General features: G+C 40.8%; 1 protein-coding gene across 7 annotated transcripts in view; it reads right to left on the bottom strand.

The window, feature by feature from the left end:
- NBEA (neurobeachin) overlaps positions 1-23,800 on the bottom strand; it is a 637,956-nt gene that overhangs the window by 343,115 nt on the left and 271,041 nt on the right. The gene's annotated exons all lie outside the window — the stretch shown is intronic.

Raw genomic sequence — 23,800 nt, forward strand, 5'->3', positions numbered from 1 at the left:
TAGCAAGAAATTCATAATCAAATTCAACTCATATTTCCTGCTATGAACAAAGTATAGGTAAGGAGTAATGAATAAGGCATCGTCTACACCTTCCCAAGTGTTTCATACATTAATTCAACTCTAAGATTATCCAACATGTACATGGAATTTTATCACTTAGAAATCACTTTCAGACACGCTGCTTCATTTGATCCTTTTAACAACTCTTTGAAGTACTTATTACCACCTCATCTGACAGATAAAAATGAAGAGGATTGGTGGCTGCCCCGGGCTGTCAGGCAGTAACTGGTGGACATTGGGCCTGAATGCAAGACACCTCCCTCGGAAGCCCTTTCTATGGCTGGAGCAGAGCTCCATAATAATCCAATGTGGAGAGGGTGGCAGTAGAGGATCCAAGAAAGGTCCCACTGGTTAATTCCAAGACGGATGATTTTCGGTTTCCTTGGAGAAGGTATGAGTGGAGAGGGAGCAGAGTGAAAGGCTGGAAAGATCTCTGTAGCTTGGGGAATGACACAGAGCACAGGGCGTGTTTGAAAATGGGACTGGAGGGCTAGGGGAAATTCAAAGATAAACAGAAAGAAATGAAATTATAAACGGTTTTGAAAATCAAGATGAAGAATTCAGACCAAGTTATAAAATGGGGAAAGGATGCTACGAACCGGTTATCACACTCCTGTTCCAATACAGAAGCAGCCCCCAAAGCAGCTGTGCGTATGCACATCCCCAACAAAGTCAAGTTAGCAGCACCGGCCAGGTAAGCGCATTTCCCCATCTACGTCACTATGAACGTGCTGACCGGAGCTCCTGGTCCAGGAAGGCACCCACACCCACCCAGCAGCATGCAACCCACACCTGGATGCAGGCACCAAGCGTGGGAGGGCCCGTGAGGAAGGCGGCCCCTGGAAAAGGGAGGGAATCCACCGGCTGTGAACTGCGTTGTTCAACGATGGAGCCAGCCAGCTGCCTAAGAGCTCCTGAGAGGCTCAGACACAAGTTGTTGAGATCGACCAGGTGAAGAAGTCTGAGGTGCCCAGAGAATGTGGACAGTGAGCCGACCACCATGCCCAAACTGGGGGTCCTCTCGGGTCCTCGGGGAACCTAAGGAGGCATTTCTACCTTCAGAACACCCTTCCATTAAAAAGAAACAACAACAAACTGGAACAGATAAGAAGAAACCCGATCAGACACGCTGGTCTACACAAGCGTGGCGGTCGAGGCTGACCTACAAGGTGGGCCCGAAGCAGGGTGCCGAGGGGACGAAGGCAGTGGGGGCGGCGTGCGAGGAGCTGCGCGACTCCTCTGAGTCCATCTCTGGGGTGCAGAAGTCCGCACCTTAAACCCGGGAAACTTCCACCCCTGGCAGGCCGTTGCTCACGAGGGGAAGAGAGAGGAGACGCTCTACAGGGACAGGCGAGGAGTCGCGCTGCGGGACGGGCTCAGCTCCCGGGCGAGGCCTCTGTCTCTCCGCAGGGCGCTCTTTCGGAGGCGCGACGCCCGACGGTGCCCGCGCTGGACGGAGCACATGCTCGGGGATTATCAGACGAACGGATACGCCTAAAAGCCACCATTCACTACGCAGCTGCTACAGTTGAAGGAAAAGAATAAGGAAGATTTTGAGGGAAAATAAGAGCACTTTTAGAACCAAAGCCCAGTTCATTCGAAAAGCATTTACTGAGCACAGTGTGCCAGACGATACACCATGTGGTAACTCAGAAAGAATGCAGGAAGCAGGACAGAGTCCCGGGAGGCTAAAAGAGGGCACAAAGCGTGAGCAGCCGAGAAGGAAGTACAGGGAGCGGGAAGGGGCGATTTCAGTCGGATGGTGCTGTACCCAGCCAGGCAAAAACGGGAAAGACGGGACGGTCATCCCAGGCAGACAGAAGACACAGGAGCCCTGTCCTCTGGGGAGGTGCCTTCTGGAAGCTTAGGGGGTCCCTAAAGAGCTGCTTCTGGTCCTAGTCTCAGAGCACACTGGCGGGAAAGGCTCAGAATTTTCCAAACCACTAATTTCTGGTTTCTTTGTGCTTAAGAATTCATTTCTCAGCTTATCCCTTTCTTCTTGCATTTTACCATAAGCTGCGAGAAGCCAGCTGCACCTTCCACACTTAGCTTGAAAATCTCCTCAGCCGAACACCTAAGTTCGTCTCACACCAGAACTCAGTTTTGCCAAGCTCTCTGCCACTTTGAAACAAGTTTCCAGGAACACGTTCATCATTTCCTTGTCGGGTCTCATCGGAAATGCCTTTAGCATCTGTATTTCTACCAACGGTCTCTTCAAAGCAGTCTAGGCCTTTCCCATCAAGCTCCTCACACTTCTTCCAGCGTCTGCCCCCTATCGACTCCAAAGTTGTCTCCACATGTTTTGTTATTTGCAATAGCAGCATTCCATTCTCCTAGAACTAAAAGCTGTTTTAATTTCCCAGCTGCTAAAACACATACCACGCAATGGGTCAGCTTAACAATGGGGATTTATTGGCTCATGGTTTCAAGGCCAGAAGTCCAAGATCAAGGCGTCCTCAAGGTGACGCTCCGTCCTTGAAGGCTGTGGCTTTCTGGGGCTGGCAGCCGGTGAGCCTCGGTCCTGGGCTCCTCTGTCACACGGCGATGCTCGTGGGGCCTCTCCTGGTCTCTGCCAATCTCTTCCGGGTTCCAGCTGCTCCCCGTGGCTTCTCTCTGTGGCCTCCCCTACAAGGCCTTCGGTAATAGGATGAAGACTCGTCCTGGGTCAGCTGGGCCCCTAACTGACCCTCATTCAAAGGTCCTGCTGGCAGTGGGCCCATGCCCACAGGAGTCGGTTAAGATGAAGAACCTGCTTTTCTGAGGTGCAGAGCTCCAAGCCTCCCCAGTACTGAAGGCAACAACTGCGCACTTGGTTTGTAGAAACCAGAGGCACATTCATCTGTATAATTTCAGGTAACGTTCAAAAGGATGTCTAGTTGGTAGTTCCTTTAAAATGTGCTCTTCTTTGTGATTTTCAAATCCTACTATAAACCACTCTAGGACACAGTGACTGTTATCCTCTCCTGCAGTGTGTACAGCATCTCGACCAGCACAACGGCAATTTCCTACATGTTTCAGTGTTCTTTTACGTTTTTTTCTGAAGCATACCATTTCTTTCCCCATTCCATCATCGTGATATCCTCCTATCTCTAAGAAATTAACTTCAAAGTTAAGTCTGAACTTACTAAGGTCAAAACCTTTAAAATCATCAAAAAGAAATCTAAACCCAAAAAGATCAAATTCAACGTTAAAAATCTTTTGAGATAACGATAATGGCTTGAATTTTTTTTATTACTGTTATCACTAGCATTAATATGTATACAGATAGTATTAACTACTATTCTGATTTGCCTGCATGTTGTTGCAGAACATTTTAAAACTGAAAACTGCATTAAATGAAATCGACTGTAATATTAACATGAAGAGTGTAAAATAATATTAAGTTCATTTACTAAGTAAAAGCTTGATTTAAATGTAATTAAAGCATTACAGCTTATTTTTACATTTAGATTAACATTTAAAATTTTTTAAGTGTTTAAAATACTGTAGAGACAGGGAGAGTTCACTGGCTGCTCTACTTTCAGTTCATCACAATCTAAATTATCACAAACTTATCACAGTCTTAACTGTCTTTTGAATGGGAACGAAACTGAAGACCCTGGATATATTATATATATATATCAGAGGTCAGCACACAATTTCTGTAAAGAGCCAAAGAGCATTTATTTTACGTCTGTCCCACCTACTCAGCTCCGCCACTGCAGTGAGAGTGCAGCCACAGGATATGTAAACAGATGGGTGTGCTGTGTTCCCAGGGAACTAGTCACTCATTCCAACATGTGTGTGTGTCTGTGTGTGAGAGAGAGACAGAGAAAGAGAGAGAGAGAATACACAAAAGAGGTAGAGGTTAACGCATATGCACACCAACACGCATCTACTGATTTTTAAAACTTGCAGGGGAAGTTAATTCAGATGTAGGTTTAAGACCCCTTATCTAAAATTCCAAAATCAAAGAAGCTCTAAAAACTGTAAGCTTTCTTAAGATTGTGGCACACTCAGTTACCAGCAAAACCTCATCTGAATAATGTGATGTTATTTATAATCTTTATTCCACTTAGTGTGACTATCCTTACGTATCAATGCAGACATGGCAATATGTTTGATTAACAAGTTCTGCACTAGACTTCCCTGGAGATGCTGTGCAATAATATACATATTTGCAAATATTAACTTGAGTCCCAAAATATCTGAATTCCAAAGTATATCTGGTTCTCAAAGTATTGAATAAAGGACTTTAGGCATTTATTAAAATAAAAGTGCATTTAGTTTGTAAAAGTCAGATAGATATTACTGGTACTATATTTCACAAATACTATTTTAAAAGATTCATAAAGAAGTTACTGTCATTAATTTTAATTGTAAATCTAAAGTAAATAGATATTGTACTTTCCCCCATGGAAATTCCATATGTTCCAAACTAAAAGTTTATTTCCATAGAGGAATGGTTGGCTAAGTGCTTTTAAATTCTAAATTGAGGATGTCTGGATTGCTTACAAAGTTAAGTTGTAACTATAGTTACACAACACTCAAATAATCATTTTGACAGATTTATTGAAATAAACTCTCTAAAAAGGGTTTGCATTTTTTTATCATTGTGTTGATACAGTCTAGGGTACTGATTAACTGAATAACTTTTTTCTTTTTTTAAGTTTAGCTTCTGTTGAGAACTGTTTTGCATAATGGCACAGCCGAATTTCTTAAGACACTCTCACAGATATTTCTTTTACAAAAAGAGAGACTACAATAAAAATGAAAAATCCATATGGAGTGATGTTTTCTTCATAGATATTTACTAATAATCTAAGAGAAGCTGAATTGAAGAGAACATTCTAACGGTATTATTAACTCCTATTAGATGTGAAACAGTGCCCCAAATGTATTATTTAGTTACTTAAGGTTTAGAAACCATATGTTTATGCCATTCCATCAAAAATGTCATATCAGTGGAAATATACTGGCAATTTCTTGATGTCCAATATTGCTCTTTGTGTGTTTCCATGTGACTTTTACTTTTGTTTGCACAGTCTGTGGAAATACCCTTTTTTACTTATGCATACTAAAACAATCAATTACAATTTTCAAATTACTTTGTATTAAGTTTGGAATTGGCTGAATCTTGAGACATATCTACTTACACCATTTATTTCAGGAGCTATAATTAAGCCACTGCCGTGTGCCTTGCCGTGAGTGAGGACTTGGAAGATATTCAGGGGCGGCTCAGTCTTTGATCTCGAGGAGCTACTAACCCGCTAGAGATAAGGCACAGAGCTGAACACATATTTACGATGGAGTCTCTAGAGAGTGTTGCACGATAAAGTCCCAGGCCTTCAAATAACGGAACACAATTGTTGCTGAGGCTGTCGTTAGACAGCTAAGTTCTATCCATAGTGTCACTCATTGCCGCCACAAAAAGGTGCTTGACCTCAATGTCTTGCCCTTTCCATCACTTCCTGATGTTTCACAACAGCAATGAATAAGGACAAAATAAGGAAAATAAGAAATTTTTTTACTATCATAAATCATTTGGGTCCTGCAAATCTTGCTTGGTTAAATTTAATTATGGAGCCAACTTTTATTCTTATATCACTCCTCTGTACCCAATTTCTTTTCTTCTCCCCGCACTCCTTCAAATTCCCAAAAGCCTCAATTAAATTCTAAAAGTACTTAAAATGTAGAGTAATGTGAAGTGTAGAGAGTTACACAATTGTGTGCGTATTGTGACTTTGGGTTTGGGGGGTGTTTGCACTGCTTTCTCCCGATAGTTGTACATGTAATTTACTGTCTCTGGATATTCCCAGTCGGATCCTGTGTTTTCCACGGAACGCTTGCCCAGCGAGCGAACACCTCTCACGGCGTGGCTGCCTGTCGAGGCAGGCCCTGTGCCACGTTTGTGACTGTCAAGCCCTGCAGTTACCTGAAGTCAGCTTTTCCATACAGATCAATCACTGGGCATCATTTCAAGTTAAGTATTTCCTCCTGCATTTTCCTAATCCCGCCATTTTCTCGTCATCTCAACAGCAGTAACTTTAAGGATGCCACTCGTCTCGGTTCCGGAGTTGACCTCCAACCATTTCAGGTGTGACAATAAGCCTGTCCATGTACCAGCCGTGCTCTCCGCTGGGGCAGAGGCGCCTCTAGCACGCAGCATGGGTCCGCGTCTTATGCGTGCCCTGGTGCACAGGAAGCATAAAACAACATGTTCAGAACAGAATCACAGAAGGGTGCTAATTCCTGGAAGTGACTGGTTCGTCCCTTTTTGACAGACATTTCTTATGACCACGTATGTGATGTCTTGTAGATTTCCCAGTGAAAAACTAAAAAGGCGTAAGTGAAACTACTGAAAGGTAGAAACTACTTAACTCCTAGTGGTACTCTGAATTTAGTTGTACCAGGCTTCCACAGATAGCTAGAATACAGCCATTTCCTAAGTTACTCTCTCAGCTGCCTTAAGTTCAAATATATATAGGCATACATAAATACACATATTTGCATACATACACACAGAAAATCATGAACAAACCAGATTTCAAGTGGTTTAAACATCAGGAAACATGTTCTTATATAAGTGTTAGAACTGGCCTTTAAGAAATCAACTTGGCGCTGGTCTGCCCAGGCATCCGAGTACACGGGGCCCACAGGGGCAACTGTGACATCTCCAGGTGAGCCCCTGGGGAAAGCCCATCCCTCAGCTTATTTTTATCAGCCTTCTTTAGCAAGAGCTGGTTCTGGATGGCTTATTTGCTCTGTGATGCAGGGTTTGTGTCGGCTGTGGCACCCACTAATGAGGGGGCATCTGCACTGTGGAAAGCTGTCCTGACACTGGAGGAGTCAGTCCTGGAGACGGATGGTCAGGCCTGACGTGCCGGCACCTGACCTCAAACTCCAAGCCTGGAGAGCGGGAGCAGGTCTGCCGGCCCAGCCACAGACCAGAGGAGCGCTGCCTGCGTCTCTTCTGTTTGGTTGTACTGGTGTTTAACATATGGTTGGGCGAACATGGCTGATAATTGGAGTGCCAGTAATAAACCAGTTAGTTCTTACGCTTCTCTCATAATAATTAATATTAGGGTTTATCCTGAGGAATCAGAACTAGGTGATTTTATTAGCATTATAGCATTTTTTAAAAAACCTCCAAACATTTTTCCCGAGTGACCACCACCTTGCATTCTCAGAGCACGGATGATGGTGTAATTGTTCCGTATCCTTGTTATCGCTTGCTATTGTCAGTTTTTATATTTTAGTCATTTCTCTATGTGAGTAGTGGTAGGTCCTCTGGTTTTAATGTGCATTTATCTAATGGCTGATGATGTTAAACATCTTTCTGCACACTTACTCGGCAATCTAATTTCAGACAATGAACTGTCCGACTCACTTTCAAACGAAATGTTTGTATTCTTGTTGATGACTGCTTTAATATTTTTTATTGTCGAGTATAACAAATACATAGAAGTGATAACTTTCCAAGTGCAATTTAACAAGCAGTTAGAGAGCAAATTTCAAAGAATATTATAGATTACAGTTCCACAGTTTCACTTATTTTCTTATTATGAAATATAACATACATACAAAAAGATAGTATCTTTCAAAGTATGATTTAACAAGCAGATACATAGGAAATTTCCAGAGTTTTTATGAGTTATAGTACCATAGTTTAGTTACTTCCTTACTGTGAAATATAACAAATATACAAAAAGGTACACCTTCCAAATTACAATTTAACAAGTAGCTATAGAACAAATCTCAAAGGATGCTACGTGTCACAGTTTCACCATTTCAATTCTTTCCTTCTAGCTATTCTAAGACCCTAGCAACTAAGAAAATGAAAATCATATATTCAATATTCATAATCCTTTGTTAAATTCCAACTTGTCTGTTGCTACCCCTTCCTCCAGTTTAATCACTTTCCCAATCTTTTGGGATGTCTAGGCAGTGATCACCCTAACTTGTTCATGTTGAAAAGGGGTGTCGACTTTATGAGAAAAGGGGACACATCTGTTAGAAGTTGTTGAAGATGCTATTGCCTCTGGGTTTGGGGACTTAGCTAGTATAGATGTTCTCTAAAGGATTTAAGTTTCTGAAGAAGAAACATAGTGAGTGAAACTTTTATAGAGTCCCAGATAGGGATCTGGGTATTCACTAAAGTTTTTGGGACTACTGTTGACTTGGGCTTATACTGTGGCCATTTGGCATATCTAGGTGAGGCTTTCATAAAAGTAACCTCCAGTACAGCCTCTCAACTCTATTTGAATTCTCTAAGCCACTGAAACTTTATTTTGTTGCCTTCCTCTTCCCCCCTTTTGGACAAAAGGCATTCTCAACCCATTGATGCCAGGGTCGGGATCATTTCCAGAATCCAAGTCCCACATCCTCAGGGAGACTCACTCACCTGGGGGGTCCTGTTCCACATCAGGGGGAGGCTGATGAATTGATTTTCACAGTTAGGCTTAGAGAGAGAAAGTCCACATTTGAGCAACAAAAGAGATTCCCTGGAGGTGACTCCTACACATAATTATAGATGTGCTTAACCTCCTCTTTACAACCTAAGTTCCACCAGAGCAAGCCTCAAGATTAAGGGCTTGGCTTAAAAAGTAGGGGGTTCCTAAGTTCACATAGCATATGTTCTGTCCACAATCATCCATCCATATCTCACATTATCGTCACTTAGATGTACAGTCCTCATCACTTTCCATTTTAAACAATTCTCACGACCCAAAACAACTCATAGCTCCTGTCAGCCCTCAATTTGTCCCTGGTATTTGTGTAATGCTAGTACGGTATTCCTATTAATTACAGTCCCTAGTATGCAACGTGTAGATTTTTCCCTATATACCCCTCTGGTGTCAACTGTGCACTAGTGTCATACCTTGCAAGTATATCATGCAAGCCCCTATCTATATCTATGGTGCTGATCTGTGGGAAACAGGCCTTTAAACAACCCCTTTCAATCCTATTCGCCTTCAATACAGCTCTGATCCTTCTAATGTCATTAACAAACAATTGTCACTCCTATCCATTACACCATTGAATTCACCATCATTAACATATCTGAACATATTAGATTATCACTCCCCCTCACTAGCTACTGTCTATCACTAGGTAGCCAATTTTTTTATAAGACATTGAGATTACGTTGTTCAGATAGTTCATAGAAGTGTTAACATACAACGCTTCCCCTTTTGTGTCTGACTTATTTCACTCAGAATTGTGTCTTCAAGGTGCATCTAAGTTGCCAAATGTTTCAGGACCTTGTTCCTTCTAACTGCTGCATAGTATTCCATCGTGTGTATATACCACATTTTGTTTATCCACTTATCTGTTGAAGGACACTTCGATTGTTTCCATCTCTTGGCAATTGTGAACAATGACACTATGAACATCGGTGTAAAAATGTTGGTTTGTGTCACCGCTTTCAAATCTTCTGGGTATGTACCAAGAAGTGGAATTGCTAGATCATAGGGTAATTCAATATCTAGTTTTCAGAGAAACCATCAAACTGTCTTCCAGAGTGGCTATTATACAGTCCTACCAGCAATGAATAAGAGTACAAATTTCTCCACATCCTCTCCAGCATTTATAGCTTCCTGTTTGATGGCAGCCATTCTTATTGGTATGAGATGACATCTCATTTTGGTTTTGATTTGCATCTCCCTAATATCTAGTGAAGATGAACATTTTTTCATGTGATTTTTAACCACTTGTATTTCTTTGGAGAAATGTCTTCATATCTTTTGTCCATTTTATAATCGGGCTGTTTGCACTATCATTGAGTTGTAGATTTCTTCATATATGCAAGATATCAGTCTCTTATCAGATACATGGTTTCCAAATATTTTCTCCCATTGTGTTGGCTGCCTCTTCACTTTTTGACAAATTATTTTGAGGTACAAAAGCTTTTGATTTTGAAGAGTTCCCATTTATCTATTTTTTTCTTTCATTGCTTGTGCTTTGGGTATAAGGTCTAAGAAGTGACTCCTAATAGCAGGTATTAAAGATTTTTCCCTACATTATCTTCTAGGAGTTTTATGGTACTGTCTCTTATATTGAGGTCTTTGATCCATTTTGAGTTAGGTTTTGTACAGGGTGTGAGGTAGGGGTCCTCTTTCATTCTTTCAGTTATGGCTATCCAGTTCTCCCAGCCCCATTTATTAAAGAGACTGTTCTGTCCCAGATCAGTGGATTTGGAGGCCTTATCAAAACTCAGTTGACTACATCTGGGGGTCTATTTCCAAACTCTCAATTTGATTCCATTGATCAATATGTCTATCTTTATGCCAATACCATGCTGTTTTGACCACTATAGCTTTATACTAGGCTTAAAAGTTTGGAGGTATAAGTCCTCTCACTTTGTTCTTCTTCTTTAGGATGTTTTTGGCAATTTGAGGCCCCTTTCCCTTCCAAATAAATTTGGTTACTAGCTTTCTGAAATCTGCAAAGAAGGTTTTGGAACTTTGATTGGAATTGCATTGAATCTATAGATAAGTCTGGATACAACTGACATCTTAACAACGTTTAGTCTTCCTGTCCATGAGCATGGAATATTTTCCCACAAGTTTAGGTCTTTTTTTCATTTCTTTCAGTAAAATTTTGTAATTTTCTGTGTAGAGGTCTTTTATGTCCTTGGTTAAGTTTATTCCTAGGTACTTGATTTTTTTAGTTGCTACTGTCAATGAAAAATCTTTTTTTTTTTTTTTTAGTTTTTTTTTTTTATTGCCTCTTCAGTTAGGTCATTACTAGTGTATAGGAATTACTAACTTACGTGCATTAATCTTATCCTACCACACTACTGAATTCTGTCATTAGCTCAAGTAGCTTTGTGGTAGAATTCTCACGATTTTTCAAATATAAGATCATATCATCTGCAAATAATGAGTTTTACTTCTTCCTTTACAATTTGGATACTTGGATAACTTTTTATATCTTTGTCTTGATGAATTGCTCTGGCTAGAACTTCTATCACAATGTTGAATAATAGAGGTGACAGAAGGCATCCTTGTTTTGTTCCTGATCTTAGGGGGAAGGCTTTCAGCCTCTCACCACTGAGTATTATGCTGGCTGTGGGTTTTTCTTATATGCCCTTTATCATATTGCGGAAGGTTCCTTCAATTCCTACCTTTTGAAGTGTTTTTATCAAAAAGGGATGTCGAATTTTGTCAAATGCTTTTGCAGCATGTATCAAGAGGATCATTTGATTTTTCCCTTTTAATTTGTTGATGTATTGAATTACATTAATTGATTTTCTTACGTTGAAACACCCTTGGATGGCAGGAATGAACCGCACTTGGTCATGGTGTCTAATTCTTTTAATGTGCCTTTGGATTCAATTAGCAAGTATTTTGCTTAGGATTTTTGCATCTATATTCATTAGGGAGATTGGCCTATAGTTTTCCTTCTTTGTAGTGTCCTTATCTGTTTTGGTATCAGAGTGATATTAGCTTCATGAAATGAGTTAGTGTTCCTTTTTCTTCATTTTTTTCCAGTTTGAGCAGGAATGGTGTCAATTCTTTTTGGAAAGTCTGGTAAGATTCCCTTGTGATGCCATCTAGCCCTGAGCTTTTATTTGTAGGTAGATTTTTGATGGCTGATTGGATCTTTTTGCTTGTGATTGGTTTGTTGAGGTCTTCTATTTCATTTTGGGTCAGTCTAGGTTATTCATGTGTTTCCAGGAAATTGTCCATTTCCTCTAAATTGTCTAGCTTGTTGGCATACAGTTGTTCATAGTATCCTCTTATGATTTTTTTTTATTTCTTCAGGATTTGTAGTAATTATCCCCTTCTCGTTTCTGATTCTGTTTATTTGGGTCTTTTCGCTTTTTGACTCTGTCAGTCTCACTAAGGATCTGTCAATCTTGTTGATCTTCTCAAAGAACCACTTTCAGTTTTATATATTCTCTCTGTGTTTTTCTGTTCTCCAGCTCATTTATTTCTGCTTTAATCTTTGTTATTTCTTTTCATCTACTTGCTTTAGGGTTAGTTTGCTGATCATTCTCTAGCCTCAGTTAGGCTTTAGTTTTAGTTCAGTTAGGTCTTCAGTTTTAGTTCTTTCTTGCTTTTTGATAAATGCATTTAGAGCTATAAATTTCCCTCTCGGCACTGCCTTCGCTGCATCCCACAGGTTTTAATATGTTGTGTTCTCATTTTCATTCATCTCTAAGTATTTACCGATTTCTCTTGCAATTTCTTTTGACCCACTGGTTGTTTATGTGTGTGTTGTTTAATCTCCATGTATTTGTGAGAGATCTGGTTCTTTGGTGGTTGTTGATTTCCAGTTGCATTCCACTGTGGTCAGAGAATGTGCTTTGAAAAATTTCAATCTTTTAAAATTTGTTGAGACTTGTTTTGTGTCCCCAGCATATGATCTATCTTGGAAAATGTTCCATGGGCGCTAGAGAAGAATGTATATCCTGGTACTTTGGGATGTAACGATCTATATATGTCTGTTAAGTCTAATTCATTTAGCATATTGTTTAGGTTCTCAATTTCTTAACTGGTCCTCTGTCTAGTTATTCTATCTATAGAAGAGAGTGGTGTATTGAAGTCTCTCACTATTACTGTAGATGTGTCTATTGCTCCTTTCAGTTTAGCCAATATTTATCTCATGTATGTTGGAACTCCTTGATTGGGTGCATAAACATTTCTAATTGTTATTTCTTCTTGATGAATTATCCCTTTTATTAAGATATGATGTCCTTCTTTGTCTCTTATGACATTTTTGCATTTAAGGACTATTTTGTCCGATATTAGTATAGCTAACCCAGCTTCATTTTGATTGCAGTTTGCATAGAATATTTTTTTCCATCCTTTCACTTTCACTCTCTTTGTGTTGCAGGATCTGAGATGTGTCTCTTGTAAACAGCATATAGATGGGTCATATTTTTTTTAATCCATTCTACCTGTCTGTATCTTGTAATTGGAGAGTTTAACCCATTCACATTCAAAGTTATTACTATGAAGGGAGTTCTTGAAAAATCCATGTTATCCTTTTGTCTTTACTTGTTAGATATATTTTTCTCCCTCTCTCTTTTTTTCCTTTATGTTACCCTTACTAATAACTCTTCAGTTCTGTGCTCTTCTCCAGACCCATCTTTCTTTTATTCTCAGCTGGCAGAGTTCCTCTTAGTATTTCTTGCAGGGCAGGTCTCTTGTTCACAAATTCTCTCAGCATTTGTTTGACTGTGAAAATTTTAAATTCTCCCTCAAATTTGGAAGGAGAGCTTTGTTGGATAAAGTATTCTTGGCTGGCAATTTTTCTCTTTCAGAATCTTAAATACGTAATATCACTGCCTTCTTGCCTCCATGGTGCCCAATGAACATCAATTCTAGGGTAGCAGTTAGCGAGGTTTCTTTTCTCATGTCTTCAGGTCACACCTTTATATTGTGCATTACAGTCAACTCATTCAACTTTGGGAGAAAAAATGAAATTATAACTGCATGAAATGTTTCTTTTTTTTATTAAGTCCTAAATAGTCATTAAACACAGCCATAGTTGCCATTTCCACTGCTGCTCCTACCTAAAGTAAATATTAATACAAGTTGTATAACAGAGGTAGTGACAAAAATCAGGTGACTACTGCACCCTGTCATCTGAAGTGGTACAGAAATTAATCATACATAAAATACTTTAAATAAAGTTCAAAATACTGTCAGCAAGTATTGAACTGAAAATTCAGAACTGTTAGTGCCAAAGAGCTGCTACTTTCGCATCAGTCTTTAATGAGCACTTAACTTACAACAACACGCCTCATGTGGCAAACGCTAACGATGCAGACGCAGCCAGTCTGCTACAAGGACCCTACCAAGTTGTCACGTTCTCTCTCGGCTTTGTCACTATGTCATCACTCCCTTTCATACTCTCCCAGTTCTCTCTCACACACTCTTTTCTCCATGTCTCTAAGTGACATGACATCACAATCCACTATCATAAAAATGTGTGTGATGCCAAACACAAGTGCCTACGGTTCTGTCAAAATTAGTGGCTGAATACAAAGAAACAGCATTCAGTAGATAAAAATAAAAATAAATATTACTTTAGGCTTTGGTAACGGTACTGTTTTTTTTTATCCCTGACAATAAAACAAACAAAAAACAAAACAAAGCAAGTTTATCATTTACTGAATTTGACCACAATCTAATATCACTTCTAAATAATTAACAGTTGTTTTATTTTCTATTTTGATAAATAACACAATGCTTTACTAACAGAAAATTATCTTATATTTTAACACATATTAAAATGCTGGCTATGTCATTCTTTACTGTGCAGGAAAAAATTTCAAACTCATATTATAAAGAAAAAAATGGAATAATTTAAGTACAATTAACTATGACTAGTAGAATATTTCAGAGAATCCAGTTCAAAGGTTTATTCTTATCAACAGGAAATTTTAGATTTAAGAGCTCAACAGCCCAATTTTATTCAGGAATGAGATAATTTGCTGCATCAATTTTGAATATTTTAAATTTAAATTTCTACTTAAATAACAGAATTTGAACTCAGTGTATTTCAACAATTATAAGCAAAAGGAATGATATGAGGACAGTTAAACTGTCAGTTTAATATCTTGCGAAACATGATTTGTCATTTCTGATTTCTAGATCAAAAAATAGTATTTTTATTAACACTGATATCAAAACAAGGTATGAAAACTGTAGAAACTTATATACTTAAACATTTTTGATGGCTTTATAACAAAATTTTAATTAAGAGTTTTAAAATAAGAATATTGCATTTGATGAGGCAGCAAAATGCAGGGCATACGTGATGATTCTAATGTTTGGATGTGGAGAAACAAAAGTATATGTGACTAGAGTAATTTTCATGATAAAATAACTGGGAATCAAACCGAGTGCTGCTCACTACTGGTTTGCTCCCTTGGACCACAAACTGCCTTCCTCACGTCACCTCCTCAGAAGCGTAAGCATATCACCTGACAATCCCAGTGTTCCGTTCCTGTTTTTTTTTGAAGGAACACTTCGGATACACAGACAGGTAGAGAGGTACAGATGAGGGGTCCGGAACCCTTGTCTTCAGCACCCCAGGCTTGCGGGCTCTTTGGAAGCTGCTGCCCTCACTCAACTCTTCAGTGCAGCCCGAAGCAACACAGACACTGCACGAAAGGACCGCGTGCCTGGGTTCTACTTACAGAAACAGGAGGCAGCCACGTGTGGCTCCCAGGCCACAGCCTGTCGACCCCTGGAATTGGTCACAATGTAATAATGACCGGCACCGTTGGGGACCATCGTTCCCCCACAAAAGCACATTCAGGTCCCAACCCCTGGTCCTGTGGGCTGAACCCACTTGTAAACAGGGTCTGGGAAGATATTATTAGTTATTTAAGGTGTGCCCGAGCTGAATGGGGGTGGACCTAGTCCAGTAGGGCCAAAGTCCTTACAAGCAAGAAACTGGAAACAGAAAAGGTCGCTATGGGGAGCAGCAAAAGCCAGGAGTCAACAGAGCCCAGAAGAGAAAGGAGAAGATGCTGCCGCACGCAAGGCCTCGTGGTGAAGCCACGGAAGCCCAGAGGCTGCCGCCAGCCAGGAGATCCCGACCTCAGACAGAAGCAAGCCTTCCAGCCTCTGCAACCGTGAGCCAATTAATTCCACCGTGTGGTATTTGATTTAGCAGCTAAAAAAACTAATGCAAATACCAGGTTTCAAAAATCAAAATTATAAATAGATACGAAGCCCCTGTACACCACCCTTCTGGATTCCATTCCCGCCCCCCCAGGCACCTGCTATTCTAAGTTTATCACCCTATTCATATCAGTATGCTTTTACCACATAAGAATGAATCCCTAAACAAGACAGAATATAATTTTCCATATGTTAGGCCTGTTTGTTCAATGCAAAACCTAAAATAATGTTGAAGTCTGTGAAAGTTCAAATTGTGGTATATGACTGTACCATTTATTTGTCCACTCCTCCACTAATATACACTTAGGTTGTCTCCTCTTCTTCCCTACCAAAAACACTACTGGTATAAACATTTTATATATGTCTATGTTTGCCTGTGCACGTATATAAAATTTTTTTACCATGTTATATATATAGCTAGAAACAAAATTGCAGGTCAATTTATCTTTTTAAACTCAATTTTACAAAGTTGCAAAACTATTCTTCAAAGTGACTACATCATTTTATACTCCCGTTAGAAATGTACGTTGTTCCATGCCCTTGTTAATACATGGTATTTAAACTTGAATTTTGTAGCCAGTGGATAACAGTGAAATTATTGCATTTTGGCTTTAATACCCATTTACCTGACAACAAGTGAGGTTGAACATAAAATAAGCATTTTAATGTTTAACTGACCACCTGTATTTTTTCATCTGCAAGTTAGTTCTTCCTTGTCTTCGTGTCCAGTTTTCTATTGGATTGTGTCTCTTTATCATTGCTCTCGGCAGGGTTTTCTACGTACCCGGATATCACGCTTTTCCAATTATTGGTGTTAGAAAGATATTCTTCCAGATGATGGGTAAACTTTTCACTTTTTCATGGTATCTTCTGATTAACCAAAATAATTTTAATATGATCAAATTTTTAACCTCTATATTTTATACTTTGGTGTCTTATTTAAGAAATTTTTCCTACCTTTGGAAGTACAGATATTTTCCTATAATTTCTTCTATAACTTCTGAAATTTTGCTTTTCAACCAATCTGGTAGTAATTTTTTGTGTATTTATTAAGAAGGGATTCATTTCTTTCTTTCTCTCTGTTTTTCTTTCTTTTATTAACAAAAGGATATCCAATAGCTCTAGCTGCATTTACTGAATCGTCCGTCTTTCTCTAATCAGTCTGCAGTGGCAGCTCTGTCATATATTGTTACCATATGTGTATGGGATCTGCTTCTAGATATCTAATCCAGCACAGTGACCCATCTATTTTCTTGACCACTACAAACAGTGCTTTAATTATAAGTATTTGTTCATGTTCAAAATTATCTTGGTTATTTTCTTCCTTTTATTCAACTACATAAATTTAAGACATAACTCTTCAAATTCCATGAAAATCAGCTGACATTTTTTTGAAATTAAATTTTTGTTGGCATTTATGGATTAGTATGGACAGAAATGACGACACCATGATACTCAGGTCTTCCTGCCATGAACATGGTATCGTTCACCATTATTCGGGCCTTTAATGTGATTAAAATTTTTTCATAACTATCTCCATCAAGGTCTTTCACATTAAAAAATGTTTTTATTGTAAAATATCCTCAGATAAGGAATCTGTATAAAGAAAACACACAGCTCAGTGGATTATTTTGAGGTCAGTGCCTTTGTAACCACTCCCCAGCTCAAGAAATGCACTTGCCCGGCATCCCCCCAGCAGCTCGGTGCCCTGCCCCAGTCACAACCCTCCCCTGCTTGCTTTATGCTCATTTTATGGGAATCACTTTGTTTTTCTTCAGAGCTTTGTCCAGTAACAACTCAGTTTTGCAGATATTTTTTGAGATGTCTTTTAAATCCTTCCACCTCTCTTTTTCCCTCCATGTAATTTGTTTTGAAATCCCTTGTACTGTAGAATTTCCATCAGTCTGAATTTTGTTGATTGAATTCCTGTGGAATACAGTTGAACATTTTGGGTATATAGGCTTATTCAGATTCACCTTTACCTTCTTTTATCTTCTGTCCTCTATCTTATCTTACCTGGTTTCTTCCATCTGGTTATCTACTTGTCTCTCTTTTGGCAAAGTTAGCAGCCATTGATACTTAGATCTATTAATTCTTTATAGGATGTTAAATAATAATAGTCTAATTAAATATTCCTCCTTCATTTACCAGATGATATATTTCTACAAGGAGAAACCTTCTCTCATCAATGAGACAGTAACTCAATGCTACAGTTTAGAGGAAGGACAGGAAATAATGCTTGATTCTTTCCCTTTATATATCAGTTTTCAAAATAAGTGAGTTTCCTATCATCCTCCAAATTTGACCAAATCATCTTTAAATCATAATTATGAATTCACAGATTTAAACATATTTGATGTGTTTTAATGTGCAGCTATTATACTGCAAATTGCCCCACCTTTGGTCAATAGAGTCTCTCTGAGTAAATTCCTATGTCCTTCTGACATGATACAGACATGTCATGAACATTTACATTTTCTGTCCCAGACTTGAAATCAACCACTTCTCTAAGAAGCCCTGGTTTCTTTCTAGGTGTGCTAATTGCTACTGGGTTGGCTCATCTTTCTGGGCACAGTGGACAGGACCCGGCTGTGTGTGTTCATTATTTGTTTACATGCATGTATGCGTGTACATAATAAGTAGGTACTGACCATGTCCAACTCAAATTAAAAACAAATACAGTTTTACATAAACTCTTCTATTTTACATGTGTATCTCCTTTCAGCAATGAGAATCCTGATTTTCAAGGACACGAGAGGAAAGAAGTAGAACATCAATAGTTACTAACTGGTTTTATCCAATATTACACATGCAAGAGTTTCATAAAAATACCAATAATGTCCCCATTGGTATAACTGCCACTGCCTATTTTTGTAGTTTTCAATGCACATGGCCATTATATTCCATGTTCTCTCCCTTACAATCCTCAGTTCGTTCCACAATTAAGTGTACATTCGATGGTCACCATGGTCCTTATGCCCACATCTCTGCAGTCAGTGTGGCTGCCTGACACTCGCTTCACAGGCAGTCCATTCCTCGGGGGGTAGGGGCTCGTGGGAACCACAGTCCCGGAGTTGTTGCCTGTTAGTTTTCCTTCAGTCCTGTATCTGACAGCCACTTGGGCTCACATTTTCATTCCCTGAGAATCTTAAATATCCTACTCTATTTTCCTCTGGCATAATATATGACTGTCAAAAAAACTGATGATGATTCTGAGTCTCTCCCTTTAATAAGTGACTATATTTTTGCCTAAATGTCCAAAAGACTCTTTTTTCAAAGTCTAATAATTTCATTAAAAATTTCAATGTTGGTCATCTGTGTTAATTTTCTCAGGTACTCAGTGTTGCCCTTTCAATATGTATTTCCTTTTTATTTTTTAACTTCAGGAAAGTTCCTTCGATCATTGGTATTACTTTTCTATTCTTTGCTTTGGTGTTCCTCTTTGGAAGATCATACTATACGTAAGTTGGATATTCTAAATTTGTCCCTTTCACGCTCATCTTTCCTTGTCTCTTTATTCATTATTCGTTTGATATTTCTAAGTTCCCTTCCTTTCACCTTCCATTTCTCTTAATGCTTTATGTGTTGAATTTATTCATTCTTGTATTTCTATTTTCTTGTATTTGTTTCTAAAATTCTTTTTCTATTTTTTCCTAATTTTTTCCCAAATTCTACCACCACATTTGTCAGATTTTCTGAATTCTGATTTAAGTTGTTCCTTTGTATCCTAGATCAATTTCTAATGTCATGTAGCTCTTTTTCTGGAATGGTTTAATTGTCTGAAGAGAGATTTTTCTACTTGTTCACACTTTACTTACTGTAATATATGGGATTACAATCTTTTTGGTGCTCATTTTACACATGAAATGAGTTTTCCTGGACTTTTATTTAGCTTTCAGATAGCTTTTCTCACTTCAGGTCCTAGAGATCCCTCTTCTGTGGTTTACATGCAGTTTTCAGAAACACAGCAGTCTCCTCCTGACACGCACTGGCCGTCTGTCCTCTGCTCCTTGTCTCTGTCCCTCCTGCCCTGTGGACAGCGACCCGGGAGAGAACTAGACCAGACGGCTGGGGGCTGCCCTCCGCCCCGAGCGGCTGTTCTCCAAACCACCCTCCCCTCTGGGTCGTCCTGTGGGGATCTGTTCTGTTTCTTTAAGGGGAATTCAGGGAAATTTAAAAAACTGCCACCATTGCCATCTACCTTCAATGTGTGCTGTAAATTTTTTTGTATTGCTATTTTAAATGGTAACTTTTTCAATTACATTTTAACCTATCATTTTTGGATTAAAATAAATACACTCCTTAATTATGTTGCTGCTAGGAAAGACCCAAGGGCTATAAGGGCCTCTTGACTAGGCTCCTTCCTTTTCTAACATTTCAGTGATGTCCTCTTTCGGTGGAGGTGAAAATTTCCTGCTATAATTAACATACTTTTAAGAAATTCTAATACTGAAAACTATAAATATTCTTGAAAATTATACACTTTTAATAAAATTTTTAATAGAGGCAATTTACTAAAGGCACTAAAAGCATAGCAGATGCTTTAGTGAATTTTCCTGCTCTGCTACCATTCTTTTGTAGGATGTTTCAGCTTACACACATCCCTCAAAAGGGGCAGATGCAGGGACCCCATCCAGCCCCTCACCCACAAAGCAACTCAAGAGGAGGCAGCCCACCACCCGGCTGAGGCATCCGGGGGCGCTCGTGCAAAGCGACACCAGGATGACGGTGGAAGGGCAGACTCAGGGCCGGGCTGGGCAAGCGAGGGAGGCCGTCGGGAGGAGCAGTGAAGAGGCTGAGCAGGTGCCCGGGATGCAGCGGTGGAGGCAGAGGGAATGACCTAGCCCCTGCCGCTCCTCCTCCACCTGGAGATGCAGCTGCGTCTCCTCTCCGCTGGGCCTTCCCCTGTGTCCCCATCACAATTACACAACCACTGTATTCTCAGGAGTTACAAACCAAACGTACACAATGTTCTCTGAGGGGAACACTGTTCTAATTTGCTATTGCTACAGGAATGCAAAATAACAGAAATGGATCAGCTTTTATAAAAGGGGTTTATTTGGTTACACAGTTACAGTCTTAAGGCCATAAAGTGTCCAAGGTAACACATCAGCAATTGGGTACCTTCACTGGAGGATGGCCAATGGCGTCCGGAAAACCTCTGTTAGCTGGGAAGGCACATGGCTGGCGTCTGCTCGAAGTTCTGGTTTCAAAATGGCTTTCTCCCAGGACGTTCCTCTCTAGCTTCAGCTTCTCTCCAAAATGTCACTCTCAGTTGCTCTTGGGGCATTTGTTCTCTCTTAGCTTCTCTGAAGCAAAAGTCTGCTTTCAAAGGCTGTCTGCAAAATGTCTCTGTAAACTGCAGCTCCTCTCTCAGCTCGTGTGCATTCTTCGAAGTGTCCCTCTTGGCTGTAGCAAGCTCGCTCCTTCTGTCTGAGCTTACATAGTGCACCAGTGAACTAATTCAGACCCACCCTGAATGGGTGGGGCCACAGCTCCATGGAAATTATCCAGAGTCATCACCCACAGTTGGGTGGGGCGCATTTCCATGGAAACAACCTAATCCAAACATTCCAACTTAATCCCCACTAATATGTCTGCCCCAAAAGATTGCATCAAAGAATATGGCTTTTGGGGGGACATAATACATTCAAACTGGCACAAACACGAAGTAAACTTCCAATATCTAACTTGTTCAATATTTCACTTTTATCACAACCAGTTTTTAAAGAATCCAGGTCAGCTGGATGCATTGATACAAAGGAAGCATATTCTTAATGCTTTCAACCCATAGAATATTCAGGTAGACTTCAGGGAGCCCAGGAAAACTGGCTCTCAATTGCCCAGTCATTCCTCCTTCCTTCCCTCTGCAGTGTTGGGAGGACAGACAGGAGAAGTAACCCAGACGTCTGGCCATGGAAAATTCTGGAAAGAGGCTACACATATGCAGGTCTGACTGACCACAAGGAGCAGTTAAAGAGTTATCTGTAATTCCTTAGACTCCAAAATTGTCATAAACTGCCACTTAAGACCATTAATGTAAGTCCTAACTCACCATCTCCTTTGCTTTGGCGGACAGAACTTAGCACAGGATTTATGACCCAGTTTTAAATCCAGTATAGGACCCTCTGGAGAACATAACATACACTCCCACTTATAGCTAGCATGATATTTCTGCTATCTTGGAAGGTTTTTAAATGTGGCATGATACAGTATTTGTAATATTAAGAATATTTGGAGAACCAGGCTCCAAATCATTATTATTTTCAAAAATTATTAAATCTTACCAAGTAATTACAGAAACTGAAATTTAGGTTGAAAGGTTTAAAAAACCTCAGATTTTTACCTCAAATATTTGCATTAATGATGATGTCAATAACAAAAAAAATAAATTTAAGAGAAAGAGCAATTTTGGGGGAAAAAAAAGACCAATACAACTCCCCAAAAAAGCAATTATGAAGGAAAAGAGAAATATGCTTTGGATAACATATATGTGAGTCTGAAGTATCAGTGGAGTATCTGGCTGGAGAGACCCACACTGTGTAGCTCGAAGTCTGTCTGGGACTTGGAAGCCTGGGCTGAGCCGCTACGGGAGGCGGGAGGCAGGGAAGCCAGGCTGTCCTCCCAAGCGGTGAGGAGAGCCTTAGGGCAGGTGGCGTCAGAAAGGCCGGGCCCGGCCTCTGTGGTCCAGGCTGGACAGTGGTCAGCGCGTGGTCTCATTCTCCACCGCACCCGCACGCGTGGTCACTGCAGCATGCATCGGGGTGTGTTTTAGTCACTGGCTTTGATTTCTGCCTTCCCATTACCCTCGGGGTAATGACCATGTCTTTTCACTCAAGCAGAAAAAAAAAAAACTTCCTTTTTCCTTTTCTGATGGAGTCAGTGCATACACAGCCTTGTGCCATCACCTGCGGGCACCCAGAGCAGGCTGCTTAAGCTCAAGACACAGCCCGGGGCCAAGGAGTGGGTCTCAAGTCCCCAAGGCAAACGTTGTAGGTTCTTTGGGCTGCCTGAAGTGACTGGGATTGCCCAGAGGCCCTGCTGGGAACGGGCTTCCTCCTTTGCTTTCTTGGGGTGGGCAGGAACAAGTGAGGGCCTCTCCTCCAGGACCGCACGACAGCTCCTCCGCGCGACACATCTGGTCAGAGCCGGGGCCCTCACCAGGCCCTGGGGAGCCCCCCCGCCCCAGCCCCCCGTGGCACCGCCCCCACTCCCCCAGGGCGCCGACGGCAGCTGCGGCCCCACGCCAAGAACCCCTCCCCGCTGACCACGTGGTCGCCTCCTCTGCGACGTGGCTGGAGTGTCACTGTCACCCTGAGGCCCACCCTGAGCATCCGGTTTAAAACTGCAACCCAACCGTCACCTGAAACCTCAGTCCCCCGGGCTGTTTATCATTTTACTGATGGATTGCACTGCTCCCTTTCTTCCTCTCCCTGCTGGCATAAAAGCCCCACAAAGGCAGGGATTTCTGTCCCGTTTACTTACAGGCCCCAAGGGCCTAAAGAGCACTTGGCACACGGCGGCAACTCAGCATCTTTTACAAAATGAGCAGGCTACCGTGTGCCACCGTTCTAAGAGCTGCCTACCCACTGCACAGCGCAGTCCTCACAAGAACCCACTGTACAGACGAGGAGACGACGACAGAAAGGAGGCACCTCAGCAGGGTCACAGAGCCAGGAGGGAGCGGACGGGGGAGCCAAACCACTCCCGCCTCTGCTGACAGACGGAGAGCAGGAGAAGCCCTGGAGGGGACGCACCGAGGTGTCCGCGCTCCCCGGTACACAGAACGCCAACAGCACGGCGCGTCCAGGGCTGCGGGAGCGGCCCTCACAGACCTTCTTGACAGGGACTACCCCTGGGGAAGCTCAAGAATACTCAAAACACAACCTCTGAAAGACAGAAGTTAGGCTTCAAATAACCATGCCGCAAAGCCACTCTCTCCAAACAGGTGTATAAATTAGGATTTCAGTACAGTTAATTTACCTCGTTCCCCTGCTCACCCCATTTAAGTGGTGGCTGAAAGGAAGGCAGCTTCATCAATTCACAGCTAAGATCTTTCTACATTTCTAATGTCTTCTCATTTAAGGAGTCACACATTACAAATTTTGCACGAG

Source organism: Choloepus didactylus, chromosome 12, assembly GCF_015220235.1.
Source record: "Choloepus didactylus isolate mChoDid1 chromosome 12, mChoDid1.pri, whole genome shotgun sequence".
NCBI lineage: Eukaryota > Metazoa > Chordata > Mammalia > Pilosa > Megalonychidae > Choloepus > Choloepus didactylus.